General features: G+C 39.8%; 1 long non-coding RNA gene across 1 annotated transcript; it reads right to left on the bottom strand.

The window, feature by feature from the left end:
* Positions 1–1,773: 1,773 nt before the first annotated feature.
* On the bottom strand, positions 1,774–15,079 carry LOC137236797 (uncharacterized). Its single transcript, XR_010948642.1, has 5 exons — positions 14,742–15,079; positions 10,606–10,779; positions 10,342–10,531; positions 10,039–10,269; positions 1,774–5,056 (listed from the first exon to the last, which is right to left on the bottom strand). It is a non-coding gene; the product is annotated as an uncharacterized lncRNA (long non-coding RNA).
* Between the last annotated feature and the right edge of the window lie 2,606 nt (positions 15,080–17,685).

The following is a 17,685-nucleotide window of genomic DNA, read 5'->3' on the forward strand; positions in this document are numbered from 1 at the left end:
TCTCGGTGTATTCCACGGGTGCGTCCGCATTTGCGAGATGAGCCAACCTTTCAACATCTGAAGCAAACTCCTGCAATGTCTCATTTGCTTTTTGGTAGCGGTTTTGCAACTCAATTTGGAATATCTGTTTTCTATGCTCGCTTCCGTACGTCTCTCTAAAGCGCTCATCAATGTTTCGTAGTGGTTCCGCTCATACCCTGGGATAGTCTGTAAGATTTCCGCGGCAGGCCCTTTCAGTGCCACGAACAGAGCTGCAACTTTATCTTCAGCATTCCATTGGTTCACTGCTGCGGTCTTCTCAAACTGTAGCTTAAAGACCTGAAAAGGAACAGAACCGTCAAAGGAAGGTGTTTTTACTTTTGGATTACTCGTTGAAACTGCTGGGCGATTTAGTTGCAACTGCTCGATACGTCCTCTCAAAGCATCCACCTCGGCCTCGATTTTTTCTTCAAACTGTAAAATTTTTGTATCTTGCGCCTCCAACTTCGAGGAAATACGTCCTTCTTGCTCTTCCAGTTGAGCAGAGATCTGCGCTGATATTTGTGCCGACATTTCGGATATTCGTACCTCTTGTGCTTCAATCTTCGATGTTATACGGTTCTCCTGCGATTCCAGTTGAGATGACATATACGTTTTCTGTTCTTCCAGTTGAGATGACATATACGTTTTTTGTTCTTCCAGTTGTGATGCCATATATGTCTTCTGCTCTTCCAGTTGTGATGACATTTGTGACGACATTGATGCTACAGTCGATGTTTGTGCAGATATTGCAGCCAATATCATGTTCAAGTCTGTGCTGGTAACCGTCTGCGATGTTTCGTTTTTCTCTTCAATTTTTGTTACTTCCTCGCCATCAAGATGAAAGTCATACTCTTCCACATCAATTCCTTCCGCTTCCATTGCCTCCCGTAGCCGTGCCTGAAGTTCAAGTTTAACGCCGCTTGTATTCAATCCACGGCTCTCCAACTCCTTCTTTAGTTGCTGGATCTTCAATTCACTGAACTTTGCCATGTCCTTGTTGTCCTCCGGAATTTATTCAACAATTCCTCTTCTGACACCAATTGTAACGAATTTGCTGCAAATCCTCTTATTTGCCCCTTTTGCTAGGTTCGTATCGCTAAACTGTTGAATAAATAACTCCAATATTGAATAATGGAAAAATGGCCTTTATTAAAATACTTCACAATAACACTCAAACTGTGCAACGAATAGCTTAATAACCAAACTGATATCTTAAAGGAAACTGATTTTCAAAATAATAGTGCTATTACTCGCTAGATATCGTCTTACTCGTAACTGCTTGACAATTCAAATCAAACTGAATTACTTCTTACTCGCCTGCACCGCTTTTATAGTTTACGCTGCATACTTCTAGGCTCTTCGATTTCCAGAAGTTACTAGTTGTTTCGGCTACAAAATCGCCAGCCACAACTACGTGCACAAATTATTGCCCTCTCTTGTGACCACTCAGATAAGATATATGCATGTGTTTGTAGTTTACAGTCTCCCGCACACACATAAGCGTATAAGTAAATTCATCGGTGTATGACATCTCATCTCTCGCTGCCTTGTATGTAAAGGTTGCTTGTCGGAATGTGTACATATGTGTAGACGCAATTATTGATTCGTTTATGTAGATACATAATGATTGAATTATTGATGTGAATTCACGTCACTGCTTAGCATCGGCCTGGAGATGGCAGCACTCCTCAGTTTTGCTAATATTCGTAACAATATATTGAAAATTTAGTATGCAGTATAATTCATTTTATCATTCAATCATTCAAAATGTAATATTTAGTATGAAATATGGTAATTTAAATGTTTTTAAAAATCTCTATAAAAATTTCCAAATATATATTGAAAATTTAGTATGCAGTATAATTCATTTTATCATTCAAAATGTAATATTTAGTATGAAATATGGTAATTTAAATGTTTTTAAAAATCTCTATAAAAAGTATATAAAAGTATGCAGCATAATTCATTATATCATTCAATCATTCCAAATGTAATATTTTTAGTATGTAATAAGTTAATTTAAATAAGTATTCTGTATCAACAGCAGCGAACAGAAAAATAGCAGTGGCAATCAAATTAAATTCGCCAATTAAATCCCTTTTTTCGATATTTGAAGAAAAAGCTTCAATGAATTTTGTTGCTAAAACTATGCAAACCATTCGCAAAAAAGTTTACGAAAAATTCGAAAATTCGAGAGAATTTTACAAAAATTTCAAAGCTTTTATTAGAGTTCTCTGAATTTCTTTAAATATGCCTTCTTGTTGTGCAATCAATTTTAGTCTAACAAAGTTATAGGTCTCTCGAAGGGTGTTTTAGATTTTCCTCTATACAAAACGTGAAACAATTACTTTTTTATATCCAAATGCGTGTCGGGAAAAAAGTTTCGAAAATCAATCCAAATTCTGACCTATAATTTTGTTAGACTAAAATTGATAGGACTAGAAGGCTGCATACTCAAAGAGATTCAGAGAACTCTAATAAAAGCTTTGAAATTTTTGTAAAATTTTCTCGAATTTTCGAATTTTTCGTAAACTTTTTTGCGAATGTGGTTTGCATAGTTTTAGCAACAAAATTCATTGAAGCTTTTTCTTAAAATATCGAAAAAAAAGAATTTAATTGGCGAATTTAATTTGATTGCCACCGCTATTTTTCTGTTCGCTGCTGTATGTCTTTACAATACACACACACACATTTACCATCAAGTAGTAAAATTTCATTACTCGAAGTAACATAAAACTGTCAATTAATACGTCCAGTTTTGATTTGCATCTACTTTTATGGCAAAAATTAATTTTTTTCTCACAAAGGTCTATTGTAGCTGCTTAAATAATTCAGCCATCTGACTTTAGCGCAGTAAATTCACTCCATGCAAGTTTAGCAAAATATGTCTAATTAATTTCCAAACTTATATTTTAATCTATGCAACTATTCATAATTTTTGTACAGGAGCTGTTATCCCTCAGAAAAATTATGGCATACTTCCAAACTAGCAATAGCGAAAGTAACAAACGTTTCAGGATTTCCCTGATAAAACGCTCCAAAGTTCTAGATCGGCTATACATACAAACACAAAATACATTTTTATCATAAAAGGACCCATGTACAAATTAGAAGTTTTGTAGTATTTTTTGATAAGTTACGTAATTGCTTTATGAAACGAAATAAACCCTGAACTACGAATAATAAAATTACTATGGGTTAACTGCGTCAGCAAAAGTGTATGTGTATTAATAAAAAGTTTATAGGGTTAGAACCATAGACACTTTTGAAATGCCATACTGTGTTTTGTGAACGCGAAAATAAAATGTGATTCGCTACTCGTACAAATTTCAAATATGTTGGCTAGGTCCTTTGTGCATTAAGCTAACGATATGTCTGTAATGAGAGGTAAGCAGTCGCAACTCCACTTTTAGTCCAAATGGAATTAGTACCATTTTTAAATTTTATTATGGCTTCTTGACCTTCTGGCAAAAGATCTTAGCTCAGATATTGTTGGTTGCCTACACTTCGAACTCTACGATGTATTGCCATTGTCATTGAGGTACTTGTTTTTCTCATTTCTCAAAATATATTTTTTGGACTTACGACTGTTTACCTATCAGCTAAAGACGTGAAATTATTGAACACTTGTCTTTCCTAGTTCTTCATAAACTAAAGCAACAACTTTCCTTTCAATATTGCGCACATTATTCTGTGATAAGTTGGCACTGGAAATTGTTTTCGCCAAGCTTTCAAACAAAAGCGATGTTGAATCCCGTATTTTTTCTTGCTCAGGGGCACAATCTAAGTCTTGAATTGTTTTTGCGCATTCTTTTAGCACATCCTTGAAAACTGAAGTAACTTCGGCATCTGCTTGCTTTTTTGACTTCCGGTTCTTATTCTGAGCGACATAGCTTCTAGCTGCTTTATCATTTGAAGGTTTGGAATTCTCGTCAACTAACTGTGGTTCGTATACTATATACGGTTCGAAAGTAGCATCCATAATTGCATTTGGAGAATTGGAACAATCTGTCGAATTTTCGCTTATTTGCGATTCGTGTATAAGTGGTTCACGATTTGAAGAGTTTGAGCAATCTGTTGACTTTTCATATACATCAGTATGTTCGTTAATCATGCCAGGATCACAATTTCCAACAGTTCTAAAAAGAAAAAAATATATGATTGATAATCTAATTTAATCTATTTTCTATTATATACATCCCAGTCCCGATCACACTATATTACATATGAGTATCACTGTACCAAATATTGTGGTAATTCTAACGCATCTTTAGTCGTCTAAAAACTGCATTTCATTCATGTATTTCCAACTTTTTGTAGCACTTCCTGCGGTGCTCCCGGAAGGAGATAGCGCACAGCGCTTACGCCTTTTATAAGTGTCTCGCAGATTTTTCCACTTTTTACATGTTTCTCCTAAAAAGGATACTTAAACATATAAATACTTACCATCCAAGTTCAATGCTATGCCAATATTTTCAAATATCGACTGCTTTTTATTTAAATTTTTATGATCTGAAGAACCAAGATTATATAAACAATCGTTTTCCTTAACTTGTTCTATGATATATTCACTTATATCCATTTTAATCGCGAATTTTTCTCAATTTTCAAATTGCATACAAAATTTTCACAAAATAATTTTACACAAACAGCTGATTTGACTATACTAAGGGTGACCATATGAAAGACAAAGGAAGAGAGAAGAAGGAACTAATGACTTCACACAAAGAACTCACTGAAAAACTTTATTATTATCATGCAAATTAATTTATTCTAATCCAGAGTTTGGAAATGTATGTTTGTGCATAAATTGTCGTCATCGCCCGGCGGCGACGATAGAATTAAATCTATCGTCGCAAAATGACGTCGCGTAAATTCCGCTCTTGGCGTTCATTGTGTTCACCTTCATGTAATTATGGGGATTCTATTTTTGACAAGGCGATGTTCGTCGCGTTTATTTCGCGGCGTCAGGGCATTGTGTTTCAAGCTTTACAGCCACAGCTGGAATATTGCTATGCCCACATCGTCGAATTACCTAGAATGAAAAAGAAACGAAAATCAGTAAGGATAGATAATAAGTTTTTAATATAACCGGAAGTGCTTAATAAATACAAGATACTTAAGGGGATTTCAGATAACCAGAATCAGGGCCTGTAAAGTAAAATCAAGTGAACCTCCACCATGCCAAGGCATCTTCCGGTAGCGGGGGTAACCGAAGTTTATAACAAGGGATAATTAATAAATGTTGGGGTAATAGATAGTAAATTACGCGTGCTACAAAAACAAAAACGAATAAATGCAGATGACTGTTTAATCCATTATGCGAAGTTCTTTGAATGGATGTGCAAATTGAAACGGGCAAAGTACTGCCAAAACTGCTTTCCCCGAGTAACCCGGGAACGAATTGATATGACTACGTCTATTCTTCTATAGCAGCAGTGCCGAGCACCAATTCCCTTTTGGACAGGAAAGTAAACGTTTGGTTGTCTGCAAGTTTATCATATGCCAGTACAGAACATACTCGCTTGATGGATCTGAGCAGTACATCTAATTTTCCCAGATTTTCTGGGCTCAGCGAGGGTATCCTCCTGAATGGTGCATGTGTACCCTGCTGCCTTGCCTGGCCGCTCACCCAACAACACCAGGCACGACGAAACTTGACTTGCGACACCCAAAGTGCACTCACGCTTCTCATGGCTCCAGCGGGTTAGTGGGCTTAGAGTATACCCGTGGTAGCTATGCCTGTCGTAAGAGGCGACTAAAATACCAAATTTATTCAAGGGGTTTTGTAGCGCAATCCTTTCAATGCGTTGCCAGCGCAATATATAGCTTCTCCAACCCAATTGTCAACGTCATCTACCCGTGGCGAATCCTGTTTCTTTAACAGCCGAGGCTCTGGCGACCTCATGTTCCTTATGGATCTACATTTGAAGGCGCTTAGTTAGCTGACATCGCTTACTTAACCGGTAGATTCTAAAGTAAAAACCAAAACACAAAATATAGGTTAGGTTGAAGTGGCCGGTTCATGAGGATCTCACATAGACTGAATGAGTCCGTAGTGTTACCAGAAGTTTTTTTTTAACGACCAAGCTGAAAACCCTATCAAGAACCAGGACCTATGTTATAAAAAAACTCCGTCCTCTTAACAAATACTAAAAGCTTCCTAGGACTTAAGCCACTTGCTGCTTCTAGATCTGACAGCTTTATCACTCCTAATAGCTGGAGCCTTAACTTGGCAAGCGCAGGGCACGATATTTCTCAGGGCGCCCGGTATTTCTCGGGGGGCTCGCGATTTAGAGGTACTAAGACATTTTTTTTTAATTCAGGAGAGTCTTTAGTTGTTCCATGTGGAAATTTCAAGCCGAATTTCAAAAGCAACGAATATTGATAATGATTTTTTACCTGGTCCCTCGAACAGTGAGGAGACAATAAAAACATCAAACAAAAATATATGTTTACATGAATCCGAAATCGTAAAGTTTTCGTGGTAACACTGATGAAGGTTCATCTTCAAAAAGCCTTCCAACAATACCACCAACTCTGTATCAAAGTCTAGATTATTTAAACGGCCATCGATATCGGTACCGTGAATAATGAGTTTTTGCGATCTGAAGAAGTCAACGAAATAATTCGTCGAGGTCATCAAAAGTGCCCTGTTATTTTTCCACGTGATTGTCATGACGAGGCATTTCCTACCTCGTTGTTAAACAGAATCTTGCCAAATGGAGAGAAAGTGGAGTGTCACTGGTTGCTGTGGAGTGCCAGTAGCAATGCTTTTTATTGCATACCATGTCGTCTGTTAAGCACCAATACTTTAAATCGACCTAAAATTTGTTGTCCTGGCGAATATTCGAAATTCCAGGTATGTTATATTCAATGGCGATCTTTACAAAACCTAATTCGAAAGGAGGCTACAATTGATACACTTATCAATGAACAGCTAATCACTGAAACTCAAAAGTGGAAAGAAATTTTATATAGAATTTTGGACACTATTTTTTTTTTTTTCAAAAAGCGAAAGGATGGACATTCTTTGGGCATCTAAGATTTCATAAGCCATTATGATCCGATACTTAGAGATCATTTGGAGAAAGTTAGGATTTCACAATAGCAGCACAAACGTTTACAAGTTCACTATCTTTCCCCAGACATTCAGAACGAGTTTATAGAAATTTGTGCAAAGCATGTGAGGGAAACTATATTAGATCAAGGCAAGAAAGCTAAGTATTTTGCTATTATCGTTGATGCTATGCTTGATGCTAGTCACGTTGACTACGTTTATTTTGCGCTCACTCCATTTCAATTCGAAAGCAACAAATTTAAAATTCTAGAACAGATTTTGGCTTTCGTGAATTGTAACCAAAAAACTGCTCAGAAAATCGCTGATCTAATTTGCCATACATGATTGAAGATTGTCGTGCACAAGGGTACGATAACGGCAAGGGAGCACTACGTCACATTCTAGACAAAAACTCGAATGCTGATTACTCGCCTTGTGCAACCCGCAGCTATGATAGCGTTTTCTTTTCTGGATAAAGTGTCACGCAAGCGTTGTTGTTCTATTCTAAAAAACAGGCAACGCCTTTACGGGGTATTTCGTTCTTTTGTGAAAATTCTTGCCTGCTCGCAACGCAAGAGCGTTACACTTTTACCCTGTATAAAATGGCGGTGTGGCAGTGCAACTTTGTGAAAATCTCAATTCGCTCTTAAGTTCCACATATACTCTGTTAATATGAGTGAATTTGGTGAGTTGAAATGTTCTTTGTATGCACTATAAATGTTGACCATTTTCTGGGGTAGGAGTAACTCTATTGTTGTTGTTGTAGCGATAAGGTTGCTCCCCGAAGGCTTTGAGGAGTATTATCGATGTGATGGTCCTTTGCCGGATACAGATCCGGTACGCTCCGGTACCACAGCACCATTAAGTTGCTAGCCCGACCATCTCGGGAACGATTTATGTGACCACATTAAACCTTCAGGCCATCCCCTCCCTCCCCATCCCAAGTTCTATGAGGAGCTTTGTGTTGCATCCGTTTTGGCAAGACAGTTAAATTTTGATGTTATTATAAAAAATTTTGCAGCGAAAAAAGCAAGTAAAGCCACTCTTTGATATCCGAACATTCTATATTGAATAATTAAAATTTATAATCATTAAATTTATCAGAAATGTATGAAAATGTTACCAAATAACTAGAAAAGATTATTTGAAATAATATGCGCCTGTTAAAAGAGAATTTTATTTCTACGTTACAATAAAATAAAACAAATAGTAAATATACTGTGTTAATTTTATTGTCAGCTCTTAGCCAAACATCATTTAGTTGATGTGGCAAGAATTTTTTTTGATGTAATCCATCAATAATGATTTATGAATGAAACGTCATTAATTCACGTTAATCAAATGTATTAGTGGATTTTTTACAGGGGGCCCATAAATTTTTTTAGTCCCGGGCCCGGATTTTCTCTCTACGGCCCTGGTTCGAAGACGCCAGAGGGGATTGAAGCCAGAGTCTCCGGACCCAGAGCCAAAATATCAGTACCTCTAAAAGCACATACGAGCAGCTTTCAAGCGGAAGTATTCGCCATTTGTTGGTGCGCTAAGCTGAACCTTCAGCGCTGATACTCCAATGAAACAATTGCAATACTCAGTCAGACAGTCAGGCCCCACTAAAGGCAATTGTGGCGTTCGAAATAGTCAGCACTGGTCCTGGGGTGCACAACGTAGTACTGTTGCACTGGGTCCCAGGCCACAGGGGAGTACAGGGTAATGAGCAGGCGGACTCTAGTGTTTACTTTGTTGCGTCCCTCCCACAAATTATCATCCTCCCAGCAGATCCATGCAGCGGGTCTGCGCCATACTCTCCTCCTCCGGGAAGGTATCGAACCCAATCCGTGTCCTTCTCCTGACCCCGGTCATGAGAAATGGTTTTGCTGCGTTTGCCGGAAAAGAATCTGTATTTCCCTAAAAAAGGGTGGAACTAAGCATCTTGGTTTCCCAGTATTTGCTTCGGTCATTTATATTGATTTGTATTGATTAAAAATTGCAATAGTAGATAATGTAATGTGAATTAAAATTCAATAGGTAGCCGTAACACTGTAGAAGAACACTGTAGCAATACGCCAGGTTTGAGACAATCTAAGTTACTGGTAGGAAGTTATAGCACAAGTCGCTACAGGGCAATAATAGACCTATCGAAAGATAACCGAAGAATCCCAAGAGCTATTCTTACAGGGCATTATAGACTGAGCAGCCGTATGCAGAAAGTGGGCATACTATCGAATAACACTTGCCGATTTTGTGATCGATCAGCAGACGGCGGACCATATCCTCCAAGAATACGAAGCAATCTCAAAACGTAGGGCTAAGTTTATGGGCTCACCATGGCCCTCAAGCCAAGAACTCTGCTAGGGTTCATCAAAGAAGTCGGCTACGATGAGATGCTGTGAAGATGTGCAAGTCACTGTGCAATCCTCAATAAATTATCTATCTACGTTCCGGTAACAAGCACCATTGAGGTACTAACCCGACCATCTCCGGACCTATTGATATGACTACATTGAACCTTCTAGGGATTGAATATTAATAATGACCTCAATGCGAAAGTCTACTAAAATTTACCATTCTCCATGGAATGCTACATATATAACTTCCCAGGTTTTGAATCAGTAGTGAAAAGAACAAAATTTACTAAAATTTTAACTGGTTGTGGGTAAGGTGTTGATGTCCTCTCTTAACGCAATGTAATGGCAACGACGACGCAGGGAAAATAATAAAAATCCTATAAGTCTACTGATCATAATTAATTAATCCCTCCCTTTCTATGCAGTTGTATGCATACATACATATGGGTTTTGTTCTCCAAACGATATTTAGAGAAATCAGTTGGTATTTACATGAACTTCGAACTCTTTGGTATTTGCCTTCTTCAGTTGATTATCAACAAAAGCATGACAAATTATCACTAACAAATTCATACATGTTGTTTATATATTTAATATGGTAGGCAATTTACTTACCCTTTCTGGTGCGATGATCCTGAACATTCGGGCCTGACTAGACGAGATTTATTTTGCTTTAACATAGCGTGCTTAACGCGAACCATATCATGTTAGGGCACATTTTCGATTATGCAACCAATCAAAGAAATGTCGTGCTTGTAATACTGCTTTGATAGCAGCAGCAGCTCCCGGTGGCGGCACATAAACAACAGTTGCATGCGGATCAGTTGCATTTTTTGCTTCAGCTACCTATTCAATTTTAATTCACATTACATTATCTACTATTGCAATTTTTAATCAATACAAATCAATATAAATTACCGAAGAAAATACTGGCAAACCAAGATGCGTAGTTCCACCCTTTTTTGGGAAAATACATCCAACCTATTTTGTACCGTATTCCAAAGCATGTTGGTTGTGGAAAGTACCTTGTTTACCGGCAAATCCTTGGCAAATGACACGTGAATCTGCATTTAATTGTAGGTTTCTTGTTGTTTTGGTATATCCTGAGCTGAATCGCACCCCGGCAGAGATGATATATATTAGAATAATATAACATTTTTTTTATTATTTAAAAATACACACCCGTATGAATGAAAAGAAGACCCCATTTAATTTGTTTCGTCCCTCCCACAAGTTGTCATCCTCCCAGCAGCTCCTTGCAGCAGGACTGCTCCATATTCTCTTGCTCCGGGAAGGTATCGAATCCAATCCGGGTCCGTCTCCTGACCCCGGTCCTGAGAAATGGTTTTGCTGCATCTTCCGGAAAAGAATCTTTTTAGGACGGTGATACTCTGTTCAGTGTGTCTCGTGTAAGGGATGGTTGCATCGGACAGGTTGTTCTGGGCTTGATCCCAAAACCCGACGTCCACGTAACTTTTATAAATCTTTTGTGGCTCCTTGCTGTTCACGCCCAAGGGCGCCACGTAGTCTACGTCTAAGCGCCCCCTCCCCCCCATTACCTTCCAGCAGCCCCGCTGCTCAGCAAGTCACAACAAGTACCCGCTGCTGCTCGCGCCTTACGGCGCCAACAACTCAAACAGCTGCTACCACTCATAACTACAATCTTCGTAGTAGAGTCGGAAGCAATGCTGAGCAACAGCCCCTGCCCCCGTCTTCTCCCCCCCTCTTTTCCGGCAGCAATCGTGTAGGTCAGGGAAACAGACTCTTAGTACCTACCTCCGTTTGCACCGTTTGCCAGCACAGAATATATATGTTTGCGACATCCGCCTAATGCAGCTCCTGCCTTGGGTGGTGCCACTTTCCTAGATGTTCTGGTCTCCGCGACGGCAACCCCTCGACGGGTTTCATCGAGCCATGTTGCCAGGTCGCAAACCCAAATCATCCGGGTACCCCAATGCTTGCCCAAGGACGCCCAGTCCCAGGGCCACAACAGCAATTGCGTCCTGGCCTTCCTCAACCCAGGCGTAGTTAAACTGTAATGGACTAACTGGGAAGATTACGGAGATAGTCAATTTCATGAAGCGGCAAACATCCGCATTGCTGCGATTCAAGAGACTAAACTCACAGCACGATCAGTATTGCAGACCTGCTCTGGGTATAATGTCCACAGAAAAGATCGCGAGAGCGGAAATGGAGGCGGCCTCGCGTTTATAATACACCACTCTGTGCAATATCACATATTTGATCCTGGCATCGACCGCAGGGAGAACGTCTTAGAACGTCAAAGCCTATCTGTCCGGTCAGGCGATGCAAACCTAGAAATCATCAACATCTACATCCCCCCTGCCACCTGTTGCCCCGGTGGATACCACCCTAATATCAGAGCCTTACTCACTGGAAACAATCGCATTATTTTAGGCGACTTCAATGCCCATCATGATCTATGGCATTCAAATTTGCGGGCGGACAGTAGGGGCGAGATGTTGGCGGATCAAATAGAAGAAACGACGTTCTGCACAATAAACGGAGACGCCCCCACACGTATGGTAGGAAGCTGTCACAGTTCGCCAGATATCTCAATCGTGAGCGCAGAACTCGTAAACTGCGTCAACTGGCAGCCGATGGTATCATTGGCATCCGACCACCTGCCTATACTTGTTTCGCTCGAGCGTACCGCCGACTTCATCGTCACCGAAAAACGCACTTTCATAAACTTTAAAAAAGGAAAGTGGGAAGAATATAAATCCTTTACAGACAACCTCTTTGCTGCCCTCCCTATCCCGACTGATGCCCGCCAAGGGGAGCGTGCCTTCCGCAAGGTCATTGAATCCGCCTCGGCGCGTTTCATTCCCGCCGGGAGAATTCCCGAAATCCGGCCCACTTCCCGGCGGAGGCCGCAAACTTAGCGAGAGAACGTGACCTTATAAGGCAGCTTGATCCAGGCGACCCCCAAATAAGGGATATAAACCAACGCATCAGATTGCTTGTGGATGAACACAAGCGGGCGAAATGGGAGGAGCACCGAAGAGGTTGTAACCTCTCTACCGGTGTGGGTAAACTTTGGTCCACCGTAAAGTCCCTATCGAATCCGACTAAGCACAAAGACAAAGTTTCCATCGCCTTTGGCGACAAAGTGCTGTCGGATGCGAAAAAATGCGCGAGCGCTTTCTGCCGACAATATATAATGCATTCTACGGTCGACAAAGTTAGACGGAGGGCCAACAGACACGCACATAAACACAAATTCAGCGCGTCACCAATCACCATCACCGCTAAAGAGGTTGAGGACGCCATTGGTCGCGCTAAACCATCCAAAGCAGTGGGCCCAGACGGCATAGCCATGCCGATGCTTAAAAGCCTAGGGAAAGAGGGTTTCAAATATTTAGCGCAGGTCTTCAACCTGTCTCTTTCCACCTTTGTCATACCTGAGAAATGGAAAATGGCCAAGGTGGTCCCGCTACTAAAGCCTGGTAAACCAGCTAACATAGGAGAGTCGTATCGTCCGATATCTCTCCTATCGCCAGTAGCAAAGACGCTCGAAGCCATTTTGCTCTCTTATTTCCAAACAAATTTGCAACTAGCCTCCCATCAGCATGGCTTCAGAAAACTCCATAGCACTACCTCCGCGCTAAATGCCATCAGCACCCAGATAAATTGCGGTTTAAATCAAAACCCCCACCATAGAACAGTACTCGTAGCGCTAGACCTATCAAAAGCTTTTGATACGGTCAACCATGGCTCGTTACTGCAAGACCTGGAAGGGTCTACCCTTCCCCCATGTCTTAAAAGGTGGACCGCAAATTATCTGGGTGGTCGGCAGGCATCGGTTTAATTTAGAAACGAAACATCAAAACCAAGGAGAATTAAACAAGGGGTGCCACAGGGTGGTGTCCTATCCCCGCTTTTGTTTAATTTCTACATATCTAAGCTACCTTCACCACCGGAAGGAGTCACAATCGTTTCCTACGCCGATGACTGCACAGTAATGGCCACAGGCCCAGGCCCACAGATCGATGAGCTATGCAATAAACGGCTACCTCCCTGATCTCTCCAGTTTTTTCGCCTCGCGAAACCTGGCATTTCACCGACTAAATCTTCCGCGACCTTATTTAAAACATGGACGTTCCAAATGTCGACCATTTTGAACATCCACGTCGATGGCTCTACGCTACCGACTGTCCTACACCCCAAAATCTTGGGTGTGACGTTTGATCAGGATCTACATTTTGGTGAGCACGCAGCCGCAATTGTTCCGAGAATTCAGAGCCGTAACAAAATCCTCAAATCCCTTGCTGGCAGTACCTGGGGAAAAGATAAAGAAACGCTCATGACTACATACAAAGCAATTAGCCAGCCGATTACGTGCTACGCGTCACCCATATGGTCGCCAAGCCTAAAAATTACCCACTGGAAGAAGCTACAGGCCTGCCAAAATACTGCTCTCAGAATTGCCACGGGCTGTCTTCTTATGTCCCCAGAACACCATCTACATAATGAGGCGAGAATATTCCCCATCAGGGAAAGAAACGAGATGCTGACCAAACAGTTCCTGTTGAATACCCAGAAACCTGGGCATCCCAACAGACATCTGATTGACGAGCCAGCACCGCCTAGGGGCTTAAGGAGTCATCTCGGTAAGCATTTTGAGGAAATACGGCATCTGAGAACACAGCCGTATGAAGCGAAAAAACACAAGCAGGTCCTTGGTGAACTCCACAAACAGGCGTCGGACCTTTATGCCGGGAATTGCCCGGTGAACCCAGTACTCAAAGTAAAGTATCCAAAACTTGCGGAAGAGGAACGCATACTCCCCAGGGAAACGCGTGTCACTCTGGCTCAACTTCGTTCTGGATACTGTAACAGGTTAAACTCTTACCTATCCATAATCAACCCCGACATACAAAATGTATGCCCCGCTTGCAATGTGTCCCACATGACACCAACCATCTCTTTAATTGTAATGTCGAACCAACGCCTCTAACACCCCTTTCCCTATGGTCCACCCCTGTTGAAACAGCAAGTTTCCTTGGACTCCCGTTAGAGGATACTGATGACAGTTTGTGATCGGTCGCGTCTGTTAGGTGGGGCGAAGCACTGCTACAACAACAACAACAACAACAATGAAAAGCAGAGAGTAAATAATGTTGCTTTGGTTGTAGCGATAAGGACACTCCACGGGAGCGATTTAGTATGACCACCTGAAACCTTCTAGGCCATCCCTTCGATTCTATACAACTTTCAGATTCTAAAAACGGATCTCGACACGCGTCTTTTGATAACACCTTTGTTTAGGTTGTGCACTGTCTTGAAAACGTTACCTTTTTTGGTTTTGGAAATCGAATCTTCCAATTCCAATTGGTGGTAAGAGGACTTGGCTGCCTCTAGTTAATGCGCCAGGTGAATTTAGAAGTGCCTAAACAGCTAACACACGTCACACCTAAAAGCCCGTGGCACAAGCACTTTTTTAGTTTATTAGTTTAATTACCACAATTATAGTTTTTCATCGTTTTAAAATTTTTCCCGGAATGATTTATAAATTGTTGTATTAAGATGACGCTGTCATTTCGATGACAGCAAGAAACGTCGATGGATTAGTGGAGAGCGAAAAAAGCTTTGAATGTGTGGGTGAACTAGTTATCTCCGTCTTGTAGGGTAGTATTAGAATTTCAAGCTGAAGGATAATCGCCATTCACTGATATTTGGATATCTATTACCCTACAAGAAACGCTGATAGTTTTACTAATACACTCACACTTCTAATTGACAATGCTGATCCTGCGATGACGTAAACATTGATTCTCAAATTTATGTATTTTCCTTTGTTCGCTCACGCATGTCCGCATGTACCCAACGACAGCCTATAATCATGAAAAAGGACTCAAACTGGGAAAGCTTCGGACACCTGGTACAGAACAAGAGAACATACAGCAGATACCATTATGCATGTGAGACAGATACATAATTCTCAACGGAATTTTATGTATGCGAGAACAGTTTATCCGATTTAATCATGTTGTCACTACTGACTGTCATATGACAATCAAATGATTATCACGGTTGTTTTGTTATTTTTTAAATTCCGCTATTTTCAACCGACGAAAACCATATAAAAAATAAGTTTAAAAAATGAAAAAGAGAGCATTTCAAAGCTCCATGCTAAAAAAAAAAATCGAAAATAATATTAAAAAATACCAAAAGCTGTCGGAATGTGTGGGGCGCACTCAAAAAATTGATACGCGAAAAATAATAGTGGTTAGTGGTGATTTATTTTTAAATGTGTTTCCGCATGAGGAAAGCGCTCTTCTGTTGTTTTGTTATTTTCTGAATTTAAATTGAACATTCTGAACTCGAATTCTTATAAAACTATTTATTTTAAACAAATAAGAAATACGTATGCTTTTATCACGTACAAAATTAAAAACGTAATGAAATAAAGTAAATAAAAAGCAAAAAGCATTGTTTCATTTTTGGCGGAATATAACAATGGTCATTTATGATAGTTTAACAGTCAAACCTGATATCTACAGTAAACTATCATTTATGACACTTTTTGATAGTTAGCGTGTCAGCACTGATCCAGGAAAATGAATGAGAGTGAGCAGTACGGCTATATACTTAATCAGTAGGCCATGTTGGTGTATAAGAAGGAGACAAAAACTCACACGTACACAGTTGTTTACATCACATTTGCGCAAGTCCCCTTAAGTTTGTGATAGAAAGTTTGTATGAGGCGCTGATCGTTAGGTTGACATTGCTGACAATCAGATGATAGTCATCCCTCCGTCTTGTAGGGTATAGTACCCCTACAAGAATACTGACTATCATATGACTATCATCTGATTGTCAGCAATGTCACCCTAACGATCAGCGCCTCATACAAACTTTCTTTCACAAACTTAAGGTTACTTGCGCAAATGTGATGTAAACAACTGCCCTGCAAAAATCGTGTGACCAAAAACGCACACAAACACACGAATTTTTGACAGGGGTGACGATTTGGAATGAAAAATTCTTCAAATGAAATAGCATGTTGACAAATTTAGCTTTCCCACAATGTATCGTGCTCTCTCGCACTTATTATTTTTATAGGGATAGCAAAATACTTAATTTTTGCGTGCAAAAAAATTCGCCATTTCTAATTCAGCAGAGACAGCAAAACATTTGGTGGTCGAAAATTTTTTCAATTTTGAGAGTTTTAAATGGAATATCTCCGGAAATATTTAAAATTAACAGGGAGTTCTCCAGATCACATATATAACTTATAATTTAAAAGTAATTTGGTGTTAAAGCTCGCAAACTTATAAATTAAAAGTAATTTGGTGTTAAAGTTTGCAAATTTCTATACAAATGTTATATGTGTATACGTATATATATGTGGCAGCACAGCTTTGTAATATCATCAATAAAATATATGTATATATATATGTGCATGTTGCTACAAAAGCGCGATTGATTTAATAAAAACTTTTATAATAAGTGAAAACAATGCAAAAATGAAATGTGAAATATACTAAAATGCAATTTAAGTTTATCGTTGCCAATTTATATAGATATGTATGTGGATTAAGGTTTTGAAAGATGTGTAAATTGTAATTTAAAGTTCTATAGAAATTTGTTAAATTTGCAAACTTTAACAACAAATAACTTTTAAATTATAAGTTTGCGCACTTTAAAATATATATATTTGTGATTGGGAGAACTCCCTCTTTCATTTGATACCAAGTTTTACCCCGAACTCGGGGGTGCTATTCTAAAATTTTCCCAAAGTCTTTAATATACAATGATTTTTGCTGTTTATTTCGACAAAAATTTTTGATTTGATTTTTGTGCTCATCGAAAGAATTCACAATTATATAGCACCATGCCGCGAATAATGATAAAAGGTGGTGTGTGGAGAAACACTGAGGTAAGCATTTGACGCGACTGGTTACTCTTGGCCGTTTATTAACTAAATTGGTAACTTTCAGGATGAAATCCTCAAAGTAGCTGTAATGAAATATGGCAAAAACCAGTGGTCACGTATTGTATCACTGCTGCATCGCAAATCTGCCAAGCAATGTAAGGCACGCTGGTACGAATGGCTTGATCCTAGCTTAAAGAAGACAGAATGGTCTCGCGAGGAGGATGAAAAGTTTTTGCATTTTGCCTAATTAATGCCAACACAATGGCGTAAAATTGCGCCGATTATTTCAGAGGGTTAACTGGCACCAATTGTTCACACCAAATTGTTAGGTACAGGATTCGCCACGGGTAGGTGAGGTT

This window comes from Eurosta solidaginis, chromosome 1 (genome assembly GCF_040869045.1).
Source record: "Eurosta solidaginis isolate ZX-2024a chromosome 1, ASM4086904v1, whole genome shotgun sequence".
NCBI lineage: Eukaryota > Metazoa > Arthropoda > Insecta > Diptera > Tephritidae > Eurosta > Eurosta solidaginis.